At 46.1% G+C, this 14,168-nt stretch overlaps 1 protein-coding gene across 6 annotated transcripts in view; it reads left to right on the top strand.

Moving 5' to 3' along the window:
* The window catches only part of PC (pyruvate carboxylase), a 229,481-nt gene that overhangs the window by 177,099 nt on the left and 38,214 nt on the right, over window positions 1-14,168 (top strand). The gene's annotated exons all lie outside the window — the stretch shown is intronic.

Raw genomic sequence — 14,168 nt, 5'->3', positions numbered from 1 at the left:
AAGTCTTGAGTTCTGGATCCTCCAGGGCAGGCCCATGCAGGTTCTACGCAGCCCAGTTCTGGTTTCTCTCACATTTCTGGATTCTTCAGTTCCAGATCTCCTCAGCTCTCAAACAATCAAAAGGCTCCTCTCCCCACTGCCCCTACAAATTCCAGAATCTAGTCTCTTGCTGCAATTTGACTGCCTGCCCTTTTGATTCTTGCCCAGTCTTTGTTAGTTTCAGATGATATCCTGGTTCTGTGCCTTCTGGAGTTCCAGGTTCTAATCCTCCATGCTGCTGGATTCCTGGGCCCTGAGGAAGACAGGCCATTGGGCGCCAGTTCTTTTTGCTCAAGCTTCAATCCCTCCAGGCCTTTAGGGTCTGGACATTTCCATGGCATTGGATTCTGGATTCCTGACCCATTTTTTTCTTCCAGAACCCAGACATTTTCTGTCTTGACATGCCTGGGATCTAATTCCTGTCACTTCCAGAGATCTAGGACAGGACTTTGAGGGATCACGCTGCGGCTGTTCCAGGAGGATGTCTTTTTGTCCCTGAATCCTGTGTCTTCTGCAGCTCCCCACCCTGCATTCCTCCAGGATGCGCTTTGTCTCTGTCTGTCTTCCTGCCCGTTCAGCGAGGAAGAGGGCGGGACTGAATGAGGCTGAACAGCAGCTTGCTCTCCCAGCTCCAGTCTGATTTGGCCTCTCTGCTGAACCTCCCCCGCCCCTCACCTTCTCAGGGCTGAGCTGGCTTGGCTGCTGGGTGGCCGGAGCTGACAGCTGCTCCGCTTGGCTCTTCTTCCTCCTCCTCCAGTGGGCCAGCCCCTCCTTCTCCTCCTCCTCTTCCAGCTCCTCCTTCCCAAGGTTTGAAGGAGGGGAGAGGGAGGGAGCTGGTGGTGCTGAGGCTCCCAAGCAAGCCTCCCTCCCAGGATTGCTGGGGCAAGCAGAGGAGGTGCTGCCCATGAGCCAAATTTGGGGAGGGTATCCTTCGCCAGGTGTCTGGGGAGCCAGCAAGCCCCATTGTGTTAGGAAAGGAAGCCGGGATGTTTTCACATCAGTTTTCACCCTTTAGGCTTTTAAGGGAGCTCGGTGCATGTTGCATTGCATATGGCTCAGATATGTGATGAACACTGGAAGCCCTTTTTTCCTTCTGTAACCCCCGCCACACACAGACACACACACACACACACACACTGTGGGCTCATCAGAAACCAGAAGGGAACAAAGAGCAGACGGTACCAAGTTGGTTCTCATCTGGTTGTCCTGGGAGACAGTTGCTAGGAAGCAGGATTTCCGGGGGGGGGGATGCTAGTGGGGGATGATGGTGGGGTCCAGGCTGAGTGAAGGGCCTCTTTCCCGTTCTAAGGAAGCGGGGGGGGGGGGGTTATGCCTACAGTGGAGGGCATATAATGTAATCTATTATTTGATTTCTTTTTTTAAAAAACAAAAACACATGGATAATGTTGTCTTAGCATTGTCACTCTGAAATATGGCAAAAGAGATCAATTTCTCAACAAATTTGCTCCTTTGCAGTTGTGCAAAGTTTATTTCCAATGTAAATAGGCTTACAGTTCAAGACTATGCATGGTTACTTGGAAGTAAGTTCTACTGTGTTCAGTGGAACTGAAAGTGTGAATATAATTGCAGCCTCACAGTGTGATAGTCTACATGTCTGCTCAGGAGTAAGTCTTACTGATGCAGACTTATGCACACTTACCTTGGAATAAGTTCCATTGAATTCAATGGAATTCACTTCTGAGAAGAGATGTGTACATTTGCCATTAGCCACTGAAACCAGTTGAAATTAAGGGCACCTCATTGTGAGGTGGTGGTGGTGGTGGTGGTTTTCCCAATAAGAAGCAATGCACATTTTTGGGGCTGTTACTTTCATGATCAACTCCAGATGAGTCTCATCAACAAACCCTTTCTGATAACATGGGTCAAATTTTGCACCCAAAGGAATTGTGCATCCATTTATATTACTGATGATATCTACCATTCATCTATCAATAATTATGATAGATTCATATTTTCTTATCATACAATAATATAATTAATTATTTAGAAAGCACCTCAGCTCTAAGTTTGATGTGATAACTGATCTAAAAGGAACAAGCTCACTCCTGAAGTTTTACAGTCTCGGAAGTACGACTGAGAGACTGAGCTATCGATCAGGAAGTCCCAGAGCCCTTTTCAGTGCCCATCTGCAGTTTGGGGATGATAATCCCTTACAGGGTTGTTGTTGTTGTTTAAAAATGTATTGCATTTTTTTCCTCTGCCCTTCCTCCGTTGAGCTCAGGGTGCTGAATATGGTTAGTCCCCCCCACCCCTTGCACTCACCACAGCCCTGTGAGGTAGGCTAGGCTGAACAATTGTGACTGGCCCAAGTTTGCCCAGTGAGCTGCATGACTAAGTGACAATTTGAAAGCAGATCTCCCTGCTCCTAGTTAGAGTCCCGTCCTCTAACAAATGCACCACACCGGCTCCCTTCTAAGGGTTGCGCTCACTTAGCACATAGAAAGTACTCTGCGCTATTCACATTGTTGACCTGGATAGTTTTACCTTGTAGCAGCATGGGCCTGGCAAGGATGAGGGGTGAGGGGGTCAGCTTTGGGTCATCAAGAGCTGATTGTGTCTGACGCTACAGTGGGTGTCCTTCACATAGCGGTGGCATGTGTACACCTCCTCCTGAATGGGATGGGGTGAGGATGGGGGCTTCCAGGACTCCTGAGAGAAAGGAGGGCAGAATCTAATTATTGGACCAGGAGAAGGGAAATCTAGCCCCTCCACTCTTGCAACCAGAACTCTTGGGTTGTGTTCCACCCTTCCAAGAAATGGTGGGGCAGATACATCCAGGATTCCAGGGCTCTGTAAAGGGCTCTTTTATTTTGGATGTATTGCTGTTCCAGTTTTGCCACCCGGTATCCATGTCTTCCCCTTCATGGATCACTGCCTTGTTGTGGCGAAGGGGCTTGCGTAACTCAGTGAAGCCATAAGCTATGCCGTGCAGGGCCACCCAAGACGGACAGGTCATGGCAGAGAGTTCTGACAAAATGTGGTCCACTGGAGAAGGAAATGGCAACCCACTCCAGTATTCTTGCCAAGAAAACCCCATGGAACTTATCACAAGGCTAAAAGAGATGACGCCGGAAGATGAGCCCCTCAGGTCGGAAGGTGTCCAATATACTACTGGGGAAGAGCAGAGGGTATTTCCAAGTAGCGCCAGAAAGAGTGAAGCGGCTGGGCCAAAGCCGAAAGGACACTCAGCTGTGGATGTGTCTGGTGGTGAAAAGAAAATCCGATGCTGTAAAGAACAATATTGTTTAGGAACCTGGAATGTCAGATCAATGAATCAAGGTAAGCTGGAGGTGGTCAAACATGAGATGGCAAGATTGAACATCGACATCTTGGGAATCAGTGAACTAAAATGGACAGGCATGGGCGAATTTAATTCAGGTGACCATCATATCTACTATTGTGGGCAAGAATCCCTTAGAAGAAATGGAGTAGCACTCATAGTCAACAGTACTGGGGTACAATCTTAAAAATGATAGAATGATCTCAGTACGAATCCAAGGCAAACCATTCAACATGACAGTAATTCAAGTCTATGCCCCAACCACTGATGCCGAAGAAGCTGAGGTTGATCGGTTCTGTGAAGACCTCCAACACCTTCTAGAACTAACACCAAAAAAAGATGTCCTCTTCATCATAGGGGATTGGAATGCTAAAGTAGGAAGTCAAGAAATCACCGGGATAACAGGCAGGCATGGCCTTGGTGTACAAAATGAAGCAGGACAAAAGCTAATAGAGTTTTGCCAAGAGAACACGCTGATCATAGCAAACACTCTTTTCCAACAGCACAAGAGGCGACTCTACACATGGACATCACCAGATGGTCAATATCGAAATCAGATTGATTATGTCCTTTGCAGCCAAAGATGGAGAAGCTCTATACAGTCAGTCAAAACAAGACCTGGAGCTGACTGTGGCTCAGATCGTGAGCTTCTTGTTGCAAAATTTCGGCTGAGATTGAAGAACGTAGGGAAAACCACTAAACCATTCAGGTATGACCTCAATCATATCCCTTATGAATATACAGTGGAAGTGAGGAATAGATTTCAGGGATTAGACCTGATAGACAGAGTGCCTGAGGAACTATGGACGGAGGTCCGTAACATTGTTCAGGAGGCAGCAACGAAATCTATCTCAAAGAAAAAGAAATGCAAGAAAGCCAAGTGGCTGTCTGAGGAGGCTTTACAAGTAGCTGACAAAAGAAGGGAAGCGAAAAGCAAGGGAGAAAGGGGAAGATATATCCAACTGAATGCAGAGTTCCAGAGAATAGCAAGGAGAGACAAGAAGGCCTTCTTAAATGAACAATGCAAAGAAATCGAGGAAAACAACAGAATGGGAAAGACTAGAGATCTCTTCAAGAAAATCGGAGATCTCAAGGGAACGTTTTGTGCAAAGACAAAACGACTGGCCTGCGAGCTCATATTATGCCAGTACTTTTCCAGCTGCACTGGCTGCCAGTCCATTTCTGGGCCTGATTCAAAGTGCTGGTGTTAACATTCAGAGCCCTTAATGGCTTGGGGCCAGGTTACGTGAAGGATCGCCTCCTCCCATATGTGCCTGCCCGGACCTTAAGATCATCATCAGTGAGCCCCTGCCAAAGGAAGTGAGGCGGGTGGCTACTAGGAGGAGGGCTTTTTCTGTTGTGGCACCCCGGCTCTGGAATGAGCTCCCTAGTGAGGTTCGCCTGGCGCCTACATTGTATTCCTTTCGGCGCCAGGTGAAGACCTTTTTATTTTCCCAGGCATTTTAGCTTTCTAAATTTTTATCTTTACTGTTTTAAATCTGTATTTTAAACTCCTGTACTGCTGCTAGGTTTTATTGTGGTTGTATTGTTATATTGTGGTTTTAATGTTCTATATATTTTAAATTGTTTTATTGTGTGTTGTTTGGTTTTAATTTTTGTGAACCGCCCAGAGAGCTTCGGCTATTGGGCGGTATAGAAATGAAATGAAATAAAAATAAATAAATAAGACAGGCATGATAAAGGACAAAGAAGGCAGGGACCTAACAGAAGCAGATGAGATTAAGAAGAGGTGGAAAGAATACACAGAAGAACTATACAGGAAAGATCTGAATGTCCCTGATAGCCAGGAGAGTGCGGTCACTGAACTTGAGCCGGATATCCTCGCGAGTGAAGTCAAGTGGGCCTTAGGAAGCATTAGTAGCAACAAAGCTAGCGGAGATGACAGTATTCCAGCTGAGCTATTTAAAATCCTAAAAGATGATGCTGTTAAAGTGCTGCATTCAATATGCCAACAAATTTGGAACACTCAACAGTGGCCACAAGACTGGAAAAGGTCAGTTTACATTCCAGTTCCAAAGAAGGGCAACGCCAAAGAGTGTTCAGACCACCGCACAATTGCGCTCATTTCACATGCCAGCAAGGTGATGCTCAAAATCCTACAAGCTAGGCTTCAGCAGTATGCGAACTGAGAACTACCAGAAGTACAAGCTGGATTTTGAAGAGGCAGAGGAACTAGAGATCAAATTGCCAACATTCGCTGCATCATGGAGAAAGCAAGAGCATTCCAGAAAAACGTCTATTTCTGCTTCATTGACTACGCTAAAGCCTTTGATTGTGTGCATCACAACAAACTGTGGCAAATTCTTAAAGTGATGGGAGTACCAGACCACCTTACCTGTCTCCTGAGAAACCTGTACGAGGGTCAAGAAGCAACAGTAAGAACCAGACATGAAACAACCGAGTGGTTCAAAATTGGGAAAGGAGTACGACAAGGCTGCATATTGTCACCCTGCTTATTTAACTTATATGCAGAGTACATCATGAGAAATGCCAGGTTGGATGAATCACAGGTCGGAATTAAGATTGCTGGGATAATTATCAACAACCTCCGATATGCAGACGATACCACCCTAATGGCAGAAAGCGAAGAGGATCTCAAGAGCCTCTTGTTGAGGGTGAAAGAGGAGAGTGCAAAAGCTGGTTTGAAACTCAACATTAAAAAAACTAAGATCATGGCATCTGGCCCTATCACTTCCTGGCATATAGAAGGGGAAGAAATGGAAGCAGTGACAGATTTTACTTTCTTGGGCTCCAAGATCACCACAGACGGTGACTGTAGCCATGAAATTAAAAGACGCTTGCTCCTTGGGAGGAAAGCTATGGCAAATCTAGACTGCATAGTAAGAAGCAGAGACATCACCTTGCCGACAAAGGTCCGCATAATCAAAGCTATGGTTTTCCCAGTAGTAATGTATGGCTGTGAGAGCTGGACCATAAGGAAGGCTGAGTGCCGAAGAATTGATGCTTTCGAACTGTGGTGCTAGAGAAGACTCTTATGAGTCTTCTGAAGGAGGTCAGATCAGTCAATCCTAAAGGAAATCAACCCTGAGTGCTCATTGGAAGGACAGATACTGAAGCTGAAGCTCAAATATTTTGGCCACCTAATGCGAAGAGAAAACTCTCTGGAAAAGACCCTGATGCTGGGAAAGACTGAAGGCAAAAGGAGAAGGGGACGGCAGAGGATGAGATGGCTAGATAGTATCACCGATGCAATGAATATGACCTTGAGCACACCCCGGGAGAGAGCGCAGGACAGGAAGGCCTGGCGTGCTATGGTCCATGGGGTCACGAAGAGTCGGACACGACTTAATGACTGAACAACAACAACAATCCATGTCTTGCTTATGCCAATGGGTCATGTCCAGTTGCAGCTCTGCCCAATAAATACGAAATAATTTTGATACATTGATATCTTACTAATGTCCTCTCCATTGTCATGCAACTTATGAATCCTTGTGTGTTTCTGAAGATCTGATTTCTTTTATGGAGCTATTGATTTGATTTCGTTTTCTTCTGTTCTGTTGATCGCATTTCTCAAAAAATAAGTTCAGGGCAAATCAGTAACCAAATTTAGAAAAAAAAAGACCTTCCTGTTTCCTTTCGAGATCTTAGAAAGATGCCAATATTGGGATTTTAGCATTCTGAAAAAGTATTGAAAAGTAATTGATTATTAATTGACAAATTGGCTAAAACCTGGTGATTAATCAACTAAAAAAACTACAGAGAGAATTTAGTTCTTTCTGAGCTCTCAGAAACATGTGGAACACAAAGAAAGACTTATGGCAATTACCACCAGCCCCTCTCCCCCCAAAGAACCAACCACCTGAGCTTAAAGACATTTGGTAATTGGCCTCCCAGAAATCTCCAGAAGATGCAAACAGTTTCTGTCCTTCAAATAGGGAGAGAGTAGTGCCCCCTCTTGGAGAAAGCGTTTAAGGGAGGGAGGGAGGGAGGGAGGAAGTCATACACAGGTCTATTTCTGTAGAGTTTCCTGCATTTCCTCCTCATGATGTCTGATAGCTGTGGGAACTCTGCCCAGTGGTCTGGGATATCCTTGCTTCTAGGAACCGCAGGCATGAATCACACGCCAGATGTGTGTCCTGTTCCATGTGCTTTGTTCTGCTGTGGCTAGGCTCTGAGCTCCCTGGAAGTGAGCTGTGGTTTTGGTACCCAGTACCTGGGTGGAGTAGGCGCAGGCATGGTGGAGTCACCTTCATCAAAGGTGGACACAGTAAAGGGATGCTTGAACAGATTAAAGTCCCATCCAGTCTCAGCTGGGATCAGGCTAGATCTAGGCAGAGCTGATCAGGACCTTGGATAGCACACTGGCTTCTCGCCTTTAGCGAGCGGGGCTGTAGCTGCAGCAGGGCGCAAATGCCTTCTAAGATCTTATGAAGGCTGGCTAGCCTAGTAGTGCTGTAGGCCCCACCCGCTGCTGAGAAGCTACCTTGGATCTTAAAGGGCAACTGCTTTATTCAATAGTAATTGGCTCTTACAATAGCAATGGGGCCTAGACTAAAAAAAAGTGCTCTGAAACTGATGTGCTAGGTCTTCTGTATGGCTCCAGCCTCTTGATCATTTAGTTGCCCTTTTCTATACCTATTCCAGCTATACAACGTCTTTTTTTGAGCTGTGGTGACCTGTACAAAACCTGTATAAGGTATTCCATAGATTTGTATAATTATGTTCTATGTATCTATGGCATTATGTTCTTGGCAGTTTTATTTTCAGTTCCTTTCCTAATGATCCCCAACATGGAATTTGCCCTTTTCACATGGGGCAACATTATCCTCAACATTTATGACCTCAGGGTGGATCCCTTTCCTGGTCAGGTACTTGGCTCAGGCCCCATCAGTTTATGTCTGAAGTTAGGATTTTTTTGCCCCAACTTGCTTGCATCAAACCACATTTGCCACATTTGTTTGGAAAGGCCCTTTTGAAGCTCTTCACTTCGTGTGTTAACCAACCTAAATAATTTGGTGTCATCAGCAAGTGTGGCCACCTCGGTGTTCACTCCTAAGTCCAGATCATTGATGAACAAGTTAAAAGCACTGGTCCCAATACAGATCCTTGTAAGATCCCACTCTTTACATCCCTCCATTGCAAGAACTGACCATTCCTCCTCCCTCATGGTAAAGAATCAGTGCCAAAGTCCTAGTACCAGGGTGTAGCCGAGTGTGATTTGGTTATGGCTGAGCTGAGGTATCACCCAGCACAAAATTCTGTCTGGATGCATCAGTTCTGCTGTGACACACTGAAAGTCCAGTGTGTCACACTGTCTCTCGTCTATGCATACGCAGTCCTAAACAGGAGAAGATGAGGACAAGTGGCAACAAACCATACGGACAGGAGATGCCCCCCTTGACAGATAAGTGCTGAACCTCGCTAGAGCCCCACTAGGCTGAATGGCGAGAGCTGGCAGCCCCCACGGGAATCTGCCCACCCGCCGAAATGCGCCTCCAAGGCAGGAGCGGGGGTCTTTTCTGTTGTTGCTCCCTACTGTGGAATTTCCTCCCCAGACTTGAGTGCCTGCTTGGCACCCTCCTTTTAGACATTAAAATGTTTTGTTCATAAATGTAAAAGAATGTGTTGAAGTGTCTAATTTTGTACAGCCCTGACGGTACATTGCTGAAATGCATTGGATTACTCCGAGGAATACCATTTTATTTTTTACATCCTGGACTTTGTCTCTCCTTTTCACCATGTGGCCTTTTAAGCAAAGCACCAGGAGGAAGTCCGTCCTGTTCTCCCTGGCTTTTACCAGTTTTCAACCATTTTCAAGACACTTTTCTGCTGTGTGGTTCCACAGGGCACTAGTTTATCCCCAATGCTTTTCAACATCTACATGAAAACCCTGAGAGAGGTTATTCAAAGATGCATACCGAGGTGTCACCAGTATGCAGATGACACTCAGCTCTGTCTCTCCTTTTCATGGAATTCAGGTGTGGCAGTAGATGTTCTGAATCAGTGTCAGGCCTGCCTTTCTGACACCCTCTGGCAAGTTGAAACAGATCACTGACTACAACTGTAAGGGAAAAACTGGAGTCTAAAATTTCGGGTCCCTGGTATTAGTTACCTGGGCACACTTAATTTAAACAGCCTCAGTTTGGCCTGGATGTTGTAGGTGAGGTTCCTTCAAGGACTCGAGCTAGAATGTTCACTTTCACTCAAATTCACTTAAATTCTAAAAATAAGGACTAAAGCAATGACATAAGCTAAATGCATTTATTAAGGAATATAAAGGAAGTTTAACAAACACACAAACCTTCACTCAGCAAAGCCAAGACACACTCACACATCCTGCAGCTATATGGCCACCACTCACACCCGCGCTTTCCCAGCAAAGGGGAGTGTCCCTCACTGGCAAAGGGAACCTTCTCACAACACAGGACCTTCATCGAGGCCCTGCAATCAGGAGGAGAAACTCAGTTTAGAACTGGAACCACTTTGGTTCTCCTGTTAGATGGCCTGTGTGGATGCAGGATGGTGGAGTGTAGCCCTGCTAATTTTTGTGAGCCTTTTCGTGAACCTTTTGTTACCGTGGTATCTCTCTGGAACAGCTGTTTGAGATACATATTGGGGGCAACATGTTTCAGCAGTTCCATTCCTGTATGACAGAATGATCACAGAGGGGGGTGCTGGAGGACCTTTGTTCCGTCCCATAACATTCATGCGATGATGTTTCCGTCCCACATGTACAGGAAAAAAAACACTGAGAGAGACTTGGACTGAGACACCATCAATATGCTGATGCCACCCACCACTGTCTCTGTCAGATTCAAGGGAGGTGGTAGAAGTGCTGATCAGCTGCCTGGGGTCAGCAGTGGGCTGGATGAGGGCTAATACATCCAAATCAGATAAAGCTGCTATTGGTGGACCTGGGAAGATGTGTTCAGACTGTTCTGGATGGGGTTGCACTCCCCCTTAGGGATCAGGATCTCACTTTGGAGGTGCTGCTAGATCCAGCCCTGACTTTAAAGACCCAGGTGCCATGGCACTGAGGGAGTGCCTGCCACCATCACCAGCTGCAGCTCCTCCTGGACTGAAATAGCCTGGCCACTGTTCTCCAGGCCATTGCATCACCCAGACGGGATTTGTGCAGTGCCTTGGAAGATTACTCAGAAGCAGCTTCAGTTGGAGTGAAATGCAGCTGGTTTCACCCCTGAAGCCTTTTCACCTTCATGACTTGGGGCCCAGATCTCTGAAGGGATATTGGCCCCATTTGAGCCTCCTCAGGCATTGCAACCTGCACCCAGTGGGTGACACAAGCGGTGAGTGGAGGAAATCGGGCTGCGTTGAGATGGAATGCCTTCCCCAGAGAGTTCTGCACTGCTGAATGTTAGGAGCCTGGTGAAGGCTGTTGCATTCATTCCCCTGAGATTTTTAGAGTTCTTTTTAAAAGTGGACAGTGGGCTCGTATTATCTGCCAGGAGCTTTTGCAAGTAATGTTTCATTGTCCCATTTGGCGTTTTATTGCTGGTGCTGCTATTCTTCTTGATCTGCTGCTGCATGAGTTTTTGAATTGCTGATATATTTTTAAAGCAATTTCAAATATAAAACTTGATACGTACTAATTTCCTGCTTAATAGCAGAATACCTTAAAAAAAAGCTAAATAGATCCTCCAGGTCCAGTGGCAGTGTACTCTTAACAGTAGATTACGCGGGGGGCGGGTTCCCTGGAAGGGTTGTTGCCTTCAAGCGTTCTGTGTGGGCTTCCCTTTGGAGCATATGGCTGGCTACTGCTGGACCTGGGATGCAGGGCCAGATGGGCCCGCCCCGGTCTGCTCCTGGGCCCCTCTCATATTCTGTAGTGTCTGGACCAGGCCTCAGGTGTTGCTCACACGGGAGAGATGGGGGCTCAAGAGCAGAGCCCCATGCTTGAGTCTCAGCTGGGGTGAGAGGGGGTCTTTTAGCCCTTCTTCACCCCCCAAATATGGCCCATTTAAAAATATCAGCCGCTGACCAGGAATGCAGCGAATCTTATCACACAGAGAGTTTTCTTGCCAGAAACTGCATGTTCCTTAGGCTTCAACTCCATGCTAAAAAAATTAAAATTCGGTGCCAGGATAAACCAAATTATTCCCCCCAAATCTCGAAATTTTTGAATGGAATAAATTATGCAGTTGAAACACATTTGCACAATTTATCTGATTTTACATCAGCTGTTCTTTAATGTTTTACCATGATGTATACTTAATCTGCGGTGATGTAGGGTGGGGGACAAGGAGCTGTGCTGGGCACTATCACCCTCCTTCCCTCCCACCCCCCACCCCTGCCCACACACAGGAAAGTGTATTCTGCCAGCAGCCTGGCATCTGAGGTTTCAACAAGCACTGCCCACTCACTTTTGAACAGATCTTTGCACCTATAAGGACTAGTAACTTGTGCGTCTTTTTAATGAAAGTTGGGATCTTCAGGAAGCCAAAGTCTCTACCCAGTGCTCAGTTCTGTGCTTTTTCTGTGAAACTGCAGCACCAGTGAACAGCCCAGACATTTATTCTCCCAGTATTTTAGAATTTTAGCTTCCTAGTCTTTTAGCTTTGGTGTTTTAAATCTGTATTTTAAATCTGTGCATTGCTGCTAGGTTTTATTCTGGTTGTACTGTTGTTGTTGTTGTTCAGTCGTTCAGTCGTGTCCGACTCTTCGTGACCCCATGGACCATAGCACGCCAGGCCTTCCTGTCCTGCGCTCTCTCCCGGAGTGTGCTCAAGTTCATATTCATTGCATCGGTGATACTATCTAGCCATCTCATCCTCTGCCGTCCCCTTCTCCTTTTGCCTTCAGTCTTTCCCAGCATCAGGGTCGATTCCAGGGAGTTTTCTCTTCGCATTAGGTGGCCAAAGTATTTGAGCTTCAGCTTCAGCATTGTCCTTCCAATGAGCACTCAGGGTTGATTTCCTTTAGGATGGACTGATTTGACCTCCTTGCAGTCCAGGGGACTCATAAGAGTCTTCTCCAGCACCACAGTTGGAAAGCATCAATTCTTCGCCGCTCAGCCTTCCTTATAGTCCAGCTCTCACAGCCATACATTACTACTGGGAAAACCATAGCTTTGATTAGACGGACCTTTGTCGGCAAGGTGATGTCTCTGCTTCTTACTATGCTGTCTAGGTTTGCCATAGCTTTCCTCCCAAGGAGCAAGCATCTTTTAATTTCATGGCTACAGTCACCATCTGCGGTGATCTTGGAGCCCAGGAAAGTAAAATCTGTCACTGCTTCCATTTCTTCCCCTTCTATATGCCAGGAAGTGATGGGGCCAGATGCCATGATCTTCATTTTTTTAATGTTGAGTTTCAAACCAGCTTTTGCACTCTCCTCTTTCACCCTCAACAAGAGGCTCTTGAGATCCTCTTCGCTTTCTGCCATTAGGGTGGTATCGTCTGCATATCGGAGGTTGTTGATAATTCTCCCGGCAATCTTAATTCCGACCTCTGATTCATCCAACCCGGCGTTTCTCATGATGTACTCTGCTTATACGTTAAATAAGCAGGGTGACAATATGCAGCCTTGTCGTACTCCTTACCCAATTTTGAACCAATCGGTTGTTCCATGTGTGGTTCTCAGTGTTGCTTCTTGACCCTCGTACAGGTTTCTCAGGAGACAGGTAAGGTGGTCTGGTATTCCCATCACTTTAAGAATTTGCCACAGTTTGTTGTGATGCACACAATCAAAGGCTTTAGCGTAGTCAATGAAGCAGAAATAGACGTTTTTCTGGAATTCTCTTGCTTTCTCCATGATCCGGCGAATGTTGGCGATTTGATCTCTAGTTCCTGTGCCTCTTCGAAACCCCACTTGTACTTCCGGTAGTTCTCGGTTCGCATACTGCTGAAGCCTAGCTTGTAGGGTTTTGAGCATCACCTTGCTGGCAAGTGAAATGAGCGCAATTGTGCGGTAGTTTGAACACTCCTTGGCGTTGCCCTTCTTTGGAATTGGAATGTAAACTGACCTTTTCCAGTCTTGCGGCCATTGTTGAGTGTTCCAGATTTGTTGGCATATTGAATGCAGCACTTTAACAGCATCATCTTTTAGGATTTTCAATAGCTCAGCTGGAATACTGTCATCTCCGCTAGCTTTGTTGTTACTAATGCTTCCTAAGGCCCACTTGACTTCACTCTCGAGGATGTCCGGCTCAAGTTCAGTGACTGCACTATCATGGCTATCAGGGACATTCAGATCTTTCCTGTATAGTTCTTCTGTGTATTCTTGCCACCTCTGCTTAATCTCATCTGCTTCTGTTAGGTCCCTGCCTTCTTTGTCCTTTATCATGCCCGTCTTTGCACAAAACGTTCCCTTGAGATCTCCGATTTTCTTGAAGAGATCTCTAGTCTTTCCCATTCTGTTGTTTTCCTCGATTTCTTTGCATTGTTCATTTAAGAAGGCCTTCTTGTCTCTCCTTGCTATTCTCTGGAACTCTGCATTCAGTTGGATATATCTTCCCCTTTCTCCCTTGCTTTTCGCTTCCCTTCTTTTGTCAGCTACTTGTAAAGCCACATCAGACAGCCACTTGGCTTTCTTGCATTTCTTTTTCTTTGGGATAGATTTCGTTGCTGCCTCCTGAACAATGTTACGGACCTCCGTCCATAGTTCCTCAGGCACTCCGTCTATCAGGTCTAATCCCTGAAATCTATTCCTCACCTCCACTGTATATTCATAAGGGATATGATTGAGGTCATACCTGAATGGTTTACTGATTTTCCCTACGTTCTTCAATTTCAGCCGAAATTTTGCAACAAGAAGCTCACGATCTGAGCCACAGTCAGCTCCAGGTCTTGTTTTGACTGACTGTATAGAGCTTTTCCATCTTTGG

This window comes from Heloderma suspectum, chromosome 17, assembly GCF_057233095.1.
Source record: "Heloderma suspectum isolate Gila_16-S chromosome 17, 16-S_ref, whole genome shotgun sequence".
In the NCBI taxonomy this organism is placed as follows: domain Eukaryota; kingdom Metazoa; phylum Chordata; class Lepidosauria; order Squamata; family Helodermatidae; genus Heloderma; species Heloderma suspectum.
The sequence above is the reverse complement of the archived record's forward strand: the minus strand, read 5'-3'. Positions and strand labels throughout refer to the sequence as shown.